This window comes from Podarcis raffonei, chromosome 18 (assembly GCF_027172205.1).
Source record: "Podarcis raffonei isolate rPodRaf1 chromosome 18, rPodRaf1.pri, whole genome shotgun sequence".
Taxonomy (NCBI): Eukaryota; Metazoa; Chordata; class Lepidosauria; order Squamata; family Lacertidae; genus Podarcis; species Podarcis raffonei.
In genome coordinates, this window is record NC_070619.1 from 276161 (window position 1) to 287398 (window position 11238).

The window sequence follows — 11238 nt, forward strand, 5'->3', positions numbered from 1 at the left end:
ACCCAGCAGACACACCGATGGTGACAGGTTACCAGGTAGATAGTACTGCTGAAGCGTTTTCTGACACAACGCTGTACAGATGCATTCTAGGCAAGTTGAATTTCATTGCTAGATGTTCAAGACCTGACATTGCTGTAAGCACTAACCTGCTTAGCAGACATGCTAACAATCCTACTGTTCAGGATTGGAAAGCTCTGAAGCGCATAGCCCGGTATTTGAAAGGGACTATGCACTACAGGCTGAGGTTCACCAGTCAGAAGACTGGAGGTCTTGAAATCTTTGCAGATGCAAGTTTTGGAAGTGACACCACGGATGGTACAAGCACTTCTGGAGTATGCTACATGTACAACCACTGCCTGTTTGACTGGTTGTGCAAAAAGCAGACAACAGTTAGCCTAAGTTCCTGTGAAGCAGAACTCAATGCTCTGTCATTTTCACTCATGGATTGTGAATGGTTGATGCAACTGTTTAAGGACATTGGGATTTCTGTGAAATGTCCTATACAAGTGTATCAAGACAATAGATCTTGTTTGGCTTTGCTGAACTCGGAGAGTTGCAAGCAAAGGACCAAGTACTTGCAGATTAAGCTACATCGTGCAAGAGAGTGTATTCAGAAAGGACTCATTCAGGTGTCCTACATGCCAGGAAATGAAATTCCTGCTGATCTGTTGTCTAAGGTTGTTAACAGAGAACAACTGAAGGTTTACGCACAAAGGTTGCAATTGGGTTGAACCACAGGTACTACAGGTTACACGGAAAGGGGGAGGATGTTAGGATATTTCCGTTCCACCTTAAAAGGGAGCAGGATGTTTGTATAACAGCCTGCGTGTTTCCTGTCTCACAGGATGTTTATGTTGTAAGTTCCTTTCGTTTTTGCTGTTTTGCCTGAGCAGTTGGAGCAGACGGTCATGTTTTCTTTGTTCTGACCAACGCCTAATAAACTGTAAATATGCATGTTCTGCTCTCATGCAGTGCAACTTTTTGCTGTGTGAATTCTGCTGTTAAAGTGTGCACTAAGCCTGAGGCTTTGTGTCACTAAATTGCTGGTACTGCGTGACTACGGGAGGTCGATGGATCGTCCGGCACCGAGCTTGGGGGCTCAGATGGACTTTATCTCCCTGGCAGTATCCCAACACAGGCAGTAGAGGCTATGGCGGCAGAAGCACCACCAGCAGGAGAAAGGGCCCAGGCGGTATAGGCTGTGGCAGTGGAGGCACCAGTGGCAGTGGCAGAGCCCAGTCGGTAGAGGCTCGGGCTATGGAGGCACCAGTGGCAGTGGCAGAGGCCCAGGCGGTAGAGGCTCGGGCTGTGGAGGCACCAGCCATGGCTGGAAGAGGCCCAGGACGTAGAGGCTCTGGCGTCGGAAGGACCAGCGGCAAGAGCCCTGGCGGTAGAGGCTCTGGCGGCGGTGGCACCAGCAGCACCGACAGAGACCCAGGCGTAAGAGGCTCAGGTGGCGGAGGCGCCAGCGGCAGCGGCAAAAGCTCAGGTGGTACAGATTCAGGCAATGGAGGCACTAGCAGCAGTGGCGCAGGCGGCATTGGCTGAGACGGTATAGGCCCAGGCGGTATAGACTCTGACGGCGGAGGCACCAGCAGCAGCTACAGAGACCCAGGTGGCAGAGGCTTTGGCGGCGGAGGCACCAGCAGCAGTGGTAGAGGCCCAGGCGGTAGAGGTTCGGACTACGGAGTCATCAGCGGCAGTGGCAGAGGCCCAGGCGGTAGAGGCTATGACGGCGGAGGCACCAGGAGCAGCTACAGAGACCCAGGAGGCAGAGGCTCTAGCGGCGGAGGGACCAGCGGCAGTGGCAGAGGCCCAGTCGGTAGAGGCTCAGGCTGCGGAGGCACCAGCGGCAGCGGCAGAGGCCCAGGTGGTAGAAGCTCAGACTGCGGAGGCACCAGCGGCAGTGGCAGAGGCACAGGTGGTAGAGGCTCTGGCGGTGGAAGCACCACCGGCAGCAGCAAAGGTCCAGGTAATGTAGCCTGGGAGGCGGAGGAACCAGCGGAAGAGGCAGAGCCACAGGAGGAAGAACCTCACGCTGCCAAGGCACCACCGGCAGCTGCAGAGGTCCAAGCGATGCAGCCTGGGCATCGGCGGAACCAGCAATAGTTACAGAGGCCCAGGCAGTAGAGGCTCAGGCTGCCGAGGCACCAGTGGCAGCGGCAGAGGCCCAGTTGGTAGAGGCTCGGGCTGTGGAGGCACCAGCGGCAATGGCAGAGGCCCAGGCGGTAGAGGCTCAGGCGGCGGAGGCACTAGCGGCAGCGGCAGAGGCCCAGTTGGTAGAGGTTCAGGCTGCGCAGGCACCAGCGGCATCAGCAGAAGCCCATGCAGTATAGGCTCGGGCTGCGGAGGCACCAGCCGCAGCAGCAGAGGCCCAGGCGGAAGAGGCTCAGACGACGGAGGCACCAGAGGCAGCAGCAGAGGTCCAGACGGAAGCGGCTCAGGTGGCGAAGGCACCAGCAGCAGTGGCAGAAGCTCAGGTGGTACAGGGTTAGGGTTAGGGTTAGGGTTACGCCCAGGCAGTATTGTTTCTGGCGGCGGAAGCAGCAGCGGCAGAGACAAGGGCCCAGGCAGTAGAGGCTCTGGAGGCGGAGACAGCAGTGGCAGAGGCCCAGGCGGTAGAGGCTCAGGCTACGGAGGCACCAGCGGCACCGGCAGAGGCCCAGGTGGTAGAGGCTCTGGCGGTGGAAGCACCACCGGCAGCAGCAGAGGTCCAGGCGATGCAGCCTGGGAGGCGGAGGAACCAGCAAGAGCGGGAGAGGCCCAGGCAGTAGAGGCTCAGGCTGCCGAGGCACCAGTGGCACCGGTAGAGGCCCAGGCCGTAGAGGCTATGACGGCGGAGGCACCAGCAGCAGCTACAGAGACCCAGGAGGCAGAGGCTCAGGCTGCGGAGGCACCAGCAGAATCGGCAGAGGCCCAGGCGGTAGAGGCTCGGGCTGCGGAGGCAGCAGCGGCAGCAGCAGAGGCCCAGGCGACGAGGCTCTGGCGGTAGAGGCACCGGCAGGGGCCCAGGTAGAAGAGGCTGAGGCGGCGACTGTACCAGCGGCAGAGGCCCAGGCGGAAGAGGCTCAGGCGGCGGAGGCACCAGCTGCAGAGCGGCAATGGCAGAGATCCAGACGGAAGATGCACAGTTGGCGGATGCACCAGCGGCAGCGGCATAAGCTCAGGTGGTACAGATTAGGACAACGGATGCGTCAGCAGTGGCGCAGGCGGCATTGACTGAGGCAGCAGAGGTCCAGGCGGTAGAGACTCTGGAAGCGGAGGCACCAGCGGCAGAATCCCAGGCGGTAGAGGTTTGGGCTGCGGAGGACCCAGTGGCAGCTGCAGAGGCCCAGGCGGTAGAGGCTCTGACGGCGGAGGCAGCAGCGGCAGTGGCAAAGGCCCAGGCGGTAGTCGCTCTGGCTGCGGAGGCACCAGCGGCACCGGCAGAGGCCTAGGCGTGAGAGGCTCGGGATGTGGAGGCACCAGCGGCAGCGGCAAGGGTCCAGGTGGTAGAGGTTCTGGCGGCGGAGGCAGCAGCAGAAGTGGCAGAGGCCCAGGCGGTAGAGGCTCGGGCTGCGGAGGCACCAGCGGCACCGGCAGAGGCCTAGGCTCGGGATGCAGAGGCAGCGGCAGCAGCAGTAAGGGCCCAGGCGGTAGAGGGTCCGACGGTGAAGCCACCAGCAGCAGTGGCAGAGGCCCAGGCAGTAGAGGTTCAGTCTGCAGCGGCACCGGCAGAGGCCTAGGCGGTAGAGGCTCGGGCTGCGGAGGCACCAGGGGCAGAGGCCCAGGCGGTAGAGGCTCTGGAAGCGGAGGCACCAGCGGTAGAGGACCAGGCGGTAGAGGCTCTGACGGCGGAGGCAGCAGCAGCAGCTACAGAGAATCAGGTGGCAGAAGTTCAGACTTCGGAGGCACTAGTGGCAGAGGCAGAGGCCCAGGCAACAGAGGCTCTGGCAGCGGAAGCACCAGCGGCAGCAGCAAGGGCCCAGGCGGCAGAGGCTCGGGCTGCGGAGGCACCAGCGGCAGCGGCAAGGGTCCAGGCGGTAGAGGTTCTGGCGGTGGAGGCAGCAGCAGAAGTGGCAGAGGCCCAGGCGGCAGAGGCTCGGGCTGTGGAGGCACCAGGCACACTGGCAGAGTCCTAGGCGGTACAGGCTCTGGCAGCGGAAGCACCAGCGGCAGCGGCAAGGGCCCAGGCGGTAGTCGCTCTGGCGGCAGAGGCAGCAGTGGCAGTGGCAGAGGCTCTGGTGGCAGAGGCAACAGCAGCAACAGCAAAGGCCCAGGCGGTAGAGGCTCCGGCGGCAGAGGCACCATCGACAGCGGCAGAGGCTCAGGCGGTAGAGGCTGTAGCGGCAGAAGCACCAGAGGTTCTGGTGGCGGAGGCAACAGCGGCAGCAGCAAAGGCCCAGGTGGTAGAGACTGGGGCTGCAGAGGCACCAACGACAGCGGCAGAGGCCCAGGCGGTAGAGGCTCTAGCGGCACAAGCACCAGCGGCAGCGTCAGAGGCCCAGGCGGTAGCGGCTCGGGCTGCGGAGACACCAGCGGCAGTGGCAGAGGCCCAGGCGGTAGAGGCTCGGACTGCGAAGGCACCAGCGGCACCGGTAGAGGCCCAGGCGGTAGAGGCTCTGGCGGCGGCGCCACCAGCGGCAGAGGCCCAGGCGGTAGGGGCTCAGGATGCAGAGGCACCAGTGGCAGCGGCAGAGGCCCACGCGGTAGAGGCTCGGGCTGCGGAAGCACCAGCGGCAGCGGCAGAGGCCCAGTTGGTAGAGGCTCGGGCTGTGGAGGCACCAGCGGCAATGGCAGAGGCCCAGGCGGTAGAGGCTCAGGCGGCGGAGGCACTAGCGGCAGCGGCAGAGGCCCAGTTGGTAGAGGTTCAGGCTGCGCAGGCACCAGCGGCATCAGCAGAAGCCCATGCAGTATAGGCTCGGGCTGCGGAGGCACCAGCCGCAGCAGCAGAGGCCCAGGCGGAAGAGGCTCAGACGACGGAGGCACCAGAGGCAGCGGCAGAGGTCCAGACGGAAGCGGCTCAGGTGGCGAAGGCACCAGCAGCAGTGGCAGAAGCTCAGGTGGTACAGGGTTAGGGTTAGGGTTAGGGTTAGGCCCAGGCAGTATTGTTTCTGGCGGCGGAAGCAGCAGCGGCAGAGACAAGGGCCCAGGCAGTAGAGGCTCTGGAGGCGGAGACAGCAGTGGCAGAGGCCCAGGCGGTAGAGGCTCAGGCTACGGAGGCACCAGCGGCACCGGCAGAGGCCCAGGTGGTAGAGGCTCTGGCGGTGGAAGCACCACCGGCAGCAGCAGAGGTCCAGGCGATGCAGCCTGGGAGGCGGAGGAACCAGCAAGAGCGGGAGAGGCCCAGGCAGTAGAGGCTCAGGCTGCCGAGGCACCAGTGGCACCGGTAGAGGCCCAGGCCGTAGAGGCTATGACGGCGGAGGCACCAGCAGCAGCTACAGAGACCCAGGAGGCAGAGGCTCAGGCTGCGGAGGCACCAGCAGAATCGGCAGAGGCCCAGGCGGTAGAGGCTCGGGCTGCGGAGGCAGCAGCGGCAGCAGCAGAGGCCCAGGCGACGAGGCTCTGGCGGTAGAGGCACCGGCAGGGGCCCAGGTAGAAGAGGCTGAGGTGGCGACTGTACCAGCGGCAGAGGCCCAGGCGGAAGAGGCTCAGGCGGCGGAGGCACCAGCTGCAGAGCGGCAATGGCAGAGATCCAGACGGAAGATGCACAGTTGGCGGAGGCACCAGCGGCAGCGGCATAAGCTCAGGTGGTACAGATTAGGACAACGGATGCGTCAGCAGCAGCAGCAGTGGCGCAGGCGGCATTGACTGAGGCAGCAGAGGTCCAGGCGGTAGAGACTCTGGAAGCGGAGGCACCAGCGGCAGAATCCCAGGCGGTAGAGGTTTGGGCTGCGGAGGACCCAGTGGCAGCTGCAGAGGCCCAGGCGGTAGAGGCTCTGACGGCGGAGGCAGCAGCGGCAGTGGCAAAGGCCCAGGCGGTAGTCGCTCTGGCTGCGGAGGCACCAGCGGCACCGGCAGAGGCCTAGGCGTGAGAGGCTCGGGATGTGGAGGCACCAGCGGCAGCGGCAAGGGTCCAGGTGGTAGAGGTTCTGGCGGCGGAGGCAGCAGCAGAAGTGGCAGAGGCCCAGGCGGTAGAGGCTCGGGCTGCGGAGGCACCAGCGGCACCGGCAGAGGCCTAGGCTCGGGATGCAGAGGCAGCGGCAGCAGCAGTAAGGGCCCAGGCGGTAGAGGGTCCGACGGTGAAGCCACCAGCGGCAGTGGCAGAGGCCCAGGCAGTAGAGGTTCAGTCTGCAGCGGCACCGGCAGAGGCCTAGGCGGTAGAGGCTCGGGCTGCGGAGGCACCAGGGGCAGAGGCCCAGGCGGTAGAGGCTCTGGAAGCGGAGGCACCAGCGGTAGAGGACCAGGCGGTAGAGGCTCTGACGGCGGAGGCAGCAGCAGCAGCTACAGAGAATCAGGTGGCAGAAGTTCGGACTTCGGAGGCACTAGTGGCAGAGGCAGAGGCCCAGGCAACAGAGGCTCTGGCAGCGGAAGCACCAGCGGCAGCAGCAAGGGCCCAGGCGGCAGAGGCTCGGGCTGCGGAGGCACCAGCGGCAGCGGCAAGGGTCCAGGCGGTAGAGGTTCTGGCGGTGGAGGCAGCAGCAGAAGTGGCAGAGGCCCAGGCGGCAGAGGCTCGGGCTGCGGAGGCACCAGGCACACTGGCAGAGTCCTAGGCGGTACAGGCTCTGGCAGCGGAAGCACCAGCGGCAGCGGCAAGGGCCCAGGCGGTAGTCGCTCTGGCGGCAGAGGCAGCAGTGGCAGTGGCAGAGGCTCTGGTGGCAGAGGCAACAGCAGCAACAGCAAAGGCCCAGGCGGTAGAGGCTCCGGCGGCAGAGGCACCATCGACAGCGGCAGAGGCTCAGGCGGTAGAGGCTGTAGCGGCAGAAGCACCAGAGGTTCTGGTGGCGGAGGCAACAGCGGCAGCAGCAAAGGCCCAGGTGGTAGAGACTGGGGCTGCAGAGGCACCAACGACAGCGGCAGAGGCCCAGGCGGTAGAGGCTCAGGCTGCGGAGGCACCAGCAGCAGTGGCAGAGGCCCAGGCGGTAGCGGCTCGGGCTGCGGAGACACCAGCGGCAGTGGCAGAGGCCCAGGCGGTAGAGGCTCGGGCTGCGAAGGCGCCAGCGGCACCGGTAGAGGCCCAGGCGGTAGAGGCTCTGGCGGCGGCGCCACCAGCGGCAGAGGCCCAGGCGGTAGGGGCTCAGGATGCAGAGGCACCAGTGGCAGCGGCAGAGGCCCACGCGGTAGAGGCTCGGGCTGCGGAAGCACCAGCGGCAGTGGCAAAGGCCCAGGCGGTAGAGGCTTGGGCTGCGGAGGCACCAGCGGAAGAGACCTAGGCGGTACAGGCTCTAGCGGCGGAAGCACCAGCGGCAGAGGCAGAGGCCCAGGCGGTAGAGGCTCAGGATGCAGAGGCACCAGTGGCAGCGGCAGAGGCCCACGCGGTAGAGGCTCGGGCTGCGGAGGCACCAGCGGCAGCGGTAGAGGCTCGGGCTGCGGAGGCACCAGGGGCAGAGGCCCAGGCGGTAGAGGCTCTGGAAGCGGAGGCACCAGCGGTAGAGGACCAGGCGGTAGAGGCTCTGACGGCGGAGGCAGCAGCAGCAGCTACAGAGAATCAGGTGGCAGAGGTTCGGGCTTCGGAGGCGCCAGCGGCAGAGGCCCAGGCAACAGAGGCTCTGGCAGCGGAAGCACCAGCGGCAGCAGCAAGGGCCCAGGCGGTAGAGGCTCGGGCTGCGGAGGCACCAGCGGCAGCGGCAAGGGTCCAGACGGTAGAGGTTCTGGCGGTAGAGGCAGCAGCAGAAGTGGCAGAGGCCCAGGCGGCAGAGGCTCGGGCTGCGGAGGCACCAGGCACACTGGCAGAGTCCTAGGCGGTACAGGCTCTGGCAGCGGAAGCACCAGCGGCAGCGGCAAGGGCCCAGGCGGTAGTCGCTCTGGCGGCAGAGGCAGCAGCGGCAGTGGCAGAGGCTCTGGTGGCGGAGGCAACAGCAGCAACAGCAAAGGCCCAGGCGGTAGAGGCTCCGGCGGCAGAGGCACCATCGACAGCAGCAGAGGCTCAGGCGGTAGAGGCTGTAGCGGCGGAAGCACCAGAGGTTCTGGTGGCGGAGGCGGTAGCGGCTCGGGCTGCGGAGACACTAGCGGCAGTGGCAGAGGCCCAGGCGGTAGAGGCTCGGGCTGCGAAGGCGCCAGCGGCACCGGTAGAGGCCCAGTCGGTAGAGGCTCTGGCGGCGGCGCCACCAGCGGCAGAGGCCCAGGCGGTAGGGGCTATGTCGGCGGAGGCAGCAGATGCAGTGGCAGAGGCCCAGGCGGTAAATTCTCTGGCGGCGGAGGCACCAGGGGCAGCTGCAGAGACCCAGGCGGTAGAGACTCAGGCTGCGGAGGCAGCAGCAGCAGTGGCAGAGGCCCAGGTGGTAGAGGTTCTGGCAGCGGAAGCACCACCGGCAGCAGCAGAGGTCCAGGCGATGCAGCCTGGGAGTTGGAGGAACCAGCGGAAGCGGCAGAGCCACAGGAGGAAGAAGCTCACGCTGCCAAGGCACCACTGGCAGCTGCAGAGCTCCAGGCGATGCAGCCTGGGCGTCGGCAGAACCAGCAATAGCGGCAGAGGCCCAGGCAGTAGAGGCTCAGGCTGCGGAGGCACCAGCGGCAGTGGCAGAGGCCCAGGCGGAAGAGGCTCAGGCGGCGGATCCAACCAGCGGCAGCGGCAGAAGCTCAGGTGGTACAGATTAGGGCAACGGAGGCATCAGCGGCAGCAGCAGTGGCGCAGGTGGCATTGGTTGAGGCAGCAGAGGCCCAGGCGGTAGAAACTCTGGAAGCGGAGGCACCAGCGGCAGAGGACCAGGCGGTAGAGGTTGGGGCTGTGGAGGCACCAGCAGCACTGGCAGAGGTCCAGGCGGTAGAGGCTTGGGCTGCGGAGTCACCAACAGCAGCGGCAGAGTCCCATGCGGTAGAGGGCCTGGCGGTGAAAGCACCAGCGGCAAAAGCAAGGGCCCAGGCAGTAGAGGCTCAGGCTGCGGCGGCACCAGCGGCAGCGGCAGAGGCCCAGGCGGTAGAGGCTCTGGCAGCAGAGGCACCAACGGCAGCGGAAGAATCCCAGGCGGAAGAGATACTGGCGGTAGAGGCACCAGCGGCAGTGGCAGAGGCCCAGGCAGCAGAGGCTCTGGCGGCGGAAGCACCAGCGGCAGCAGCAAGGGCTCAGGCGGTAGAGGCTCGGGCTGCGGAGGCACCAGCGGCAGCGGCAGAGGCCCAGGCAGCAGAGGCTCTGGCGGCGGAAGCACCAGCGGCAGCAGCAACAGCCCAGGCGGTAGAGGTTCGGGCTGCGGAGGCACCAGCGGCAAGGGTGCAGGCGGTAGAGGGTCAGGCTGCGGAGGCACCAGCGGCAGAGGCCCTGGCAGCAGAGGATCGGGCTGCGGAGGAGGCACCGGCAGAGGCCTAGGCAGTAGAGGCTCCAGCGGCGGAAGCACCAGCGGCAGCCTCAAGGCCCCAGGCGGTAGTGGCTCTGGCGGAAGAGGCCCAGGCAGTAGAGGCTCAGGCTGTGGAGGCACCAGCAGCACCGGTAGAGGCCTAGGCGGTAGAGGATGTAGTGGCAGAAGAACCAGCGGCAGCGGCAGAGGCCCAGGTGGTAGGGGCTCTGGCAGCAGAGGCGGCGGCAGCAGAGACCCAGGCGGCAGAGGCTCTGGTGGCGGAGGCAACAGCAGCAGCAGCAAAGGCCCAGGCGGTACAGGCTCTGGCGGCGGAGGCACCAGCGGCAGCGGCAAGAGCCCAGGCGGTAGAGGCTCTGGCGGCGGAGGCACCAGCGGCAGCGGCAGAGGCCCAGGCGGTAGCGGCTCGGACTGCGGAGACACCAGCGGCAGTGGCAGAGGCCCAGGCGGTAGAGGCTCGGGCTGCGAAGGCGCCAGCGGCACCGGTAGAGGCCCAGGCGGTAGAAGCTCTGGCGGCGGTGCCACCAGCGGCAGCGGCAGGGCCCAGGCGGTAGGGGCTCTGGCGGCGAAGGCAGCAGATGCAGTGGCAGAGGCCCAGGCGACAGAGACCCAGGCGGCAGAGACTCTGGTGGCGTAGGCAACAGCGACAGCGGCAGGGGCCCAGGCGGTAGGGGCTCTGGCGGCAGAGGCGGCAGTGGCAGAGGCCCAGGCGGTAGAGGCTCCTGCGGCGGCGCCACCAGCGGCAGTGGCCTTAGGCCCAGGCCGTAAAGGCTTAGGCTGCAGAGACACCAGCGGCACCGGCAGAGGCCCAGGCAGTAGAGGCTCTGGCTGTGGAGGCACCAGCGGCTCTGGCAGAGGCCCAGGTGGTAGAGGCTCGGGATGCGGAGGCACCAGCGACAGAAGCAAGCACCCAGGCGGTAGAGGCACCGCGGTGGAGGCGGCAGTGGCAGTGGCAGAGGCCCAGACGGTAGAGGCTCAGGCTGCAGAGGTACCAGCGGCACCGGCAGAGGCCAAGGCGGTAGAGGCTCAGGCTGCGGAGGCACCAGGGGTAGAGGCCCAGGCGGTAGAGGCTCGGGCGGAGGAAGCACCAGCGGCAGCGGCAAGGGCCCCATCGGTTGAGACTGGGGCTGCGGAGGCACCAACGACAGCGTCAAAGGCCCAGGCGGTAGAGGCTCAGGCTGCAGAGGCACCAGTGGCAGTGGCAGAGGCCCAGGCTGTAGAGGCTCAGGCTGTGGAGGTACCAGCGGCAGCGGCAGAGGCCTAGGCGGTAGAGGCTCGGGCTGCGGAGACACCGGGGCAGAGGCCCAGGCGGTAGGGGCTCTGGCGGCGGAAGCACCAACGACAGCGGCAAGGGCCCAGGCGGTAGAGACTGGGGCTGCGGAGGCACCAATGACAGCGGCAAGGGCCCAGGCGGTAGAGGCTCTGGCGGTGGAAGCAAAAGCGGCAGCGGCAAGGGCCCAGGCGGTAGTCGCTGTGGCTGCGGAGGCACCAGCGGCACCGGCAGAGGCCCAGGCGGCAGAGGCTCTGGTGGCATAGGCAACAGCGGCAGCAGCAAAGGCCCAGGCGGTAGAGGCTCGGGCTGCGGAGGCACCAGCAGCACCGGTAGAGGCCCAGGCGGCAGAGGCTCGGGCTGCTCATGCAGCAGCGGCAGGGGCCCAGGCGGTAGGGGCTCTGGCGGCGGAAGCACCAGCGGCAGCAGCAAGGGCCCAGGCGGTAGAGGCTCGGGCTGCGGAGGCACCAGCGGCAGCAGCAAGGGCCCAGGCGGTAGCGGCTCTGGCGGTGGAGGCACCAGCGGCAGTGGCAGAGGCCC

At 66.3% G+C, this 11238-nt stretch overlaps 1 pseudogene; it reads left to right on the forward strand.

Moving 5' to 3' along the window:
- Positions 1-1323: 1323 nt before the first annotated feature.
- LOC128405842 (glycine, alanine and asparagine-rich protein-like) lies at positions 1324-7718 on the forward strand (annotated as a pseudogene).
- Positions 7719-11238: the final 3520 nt, after the last annotated feature.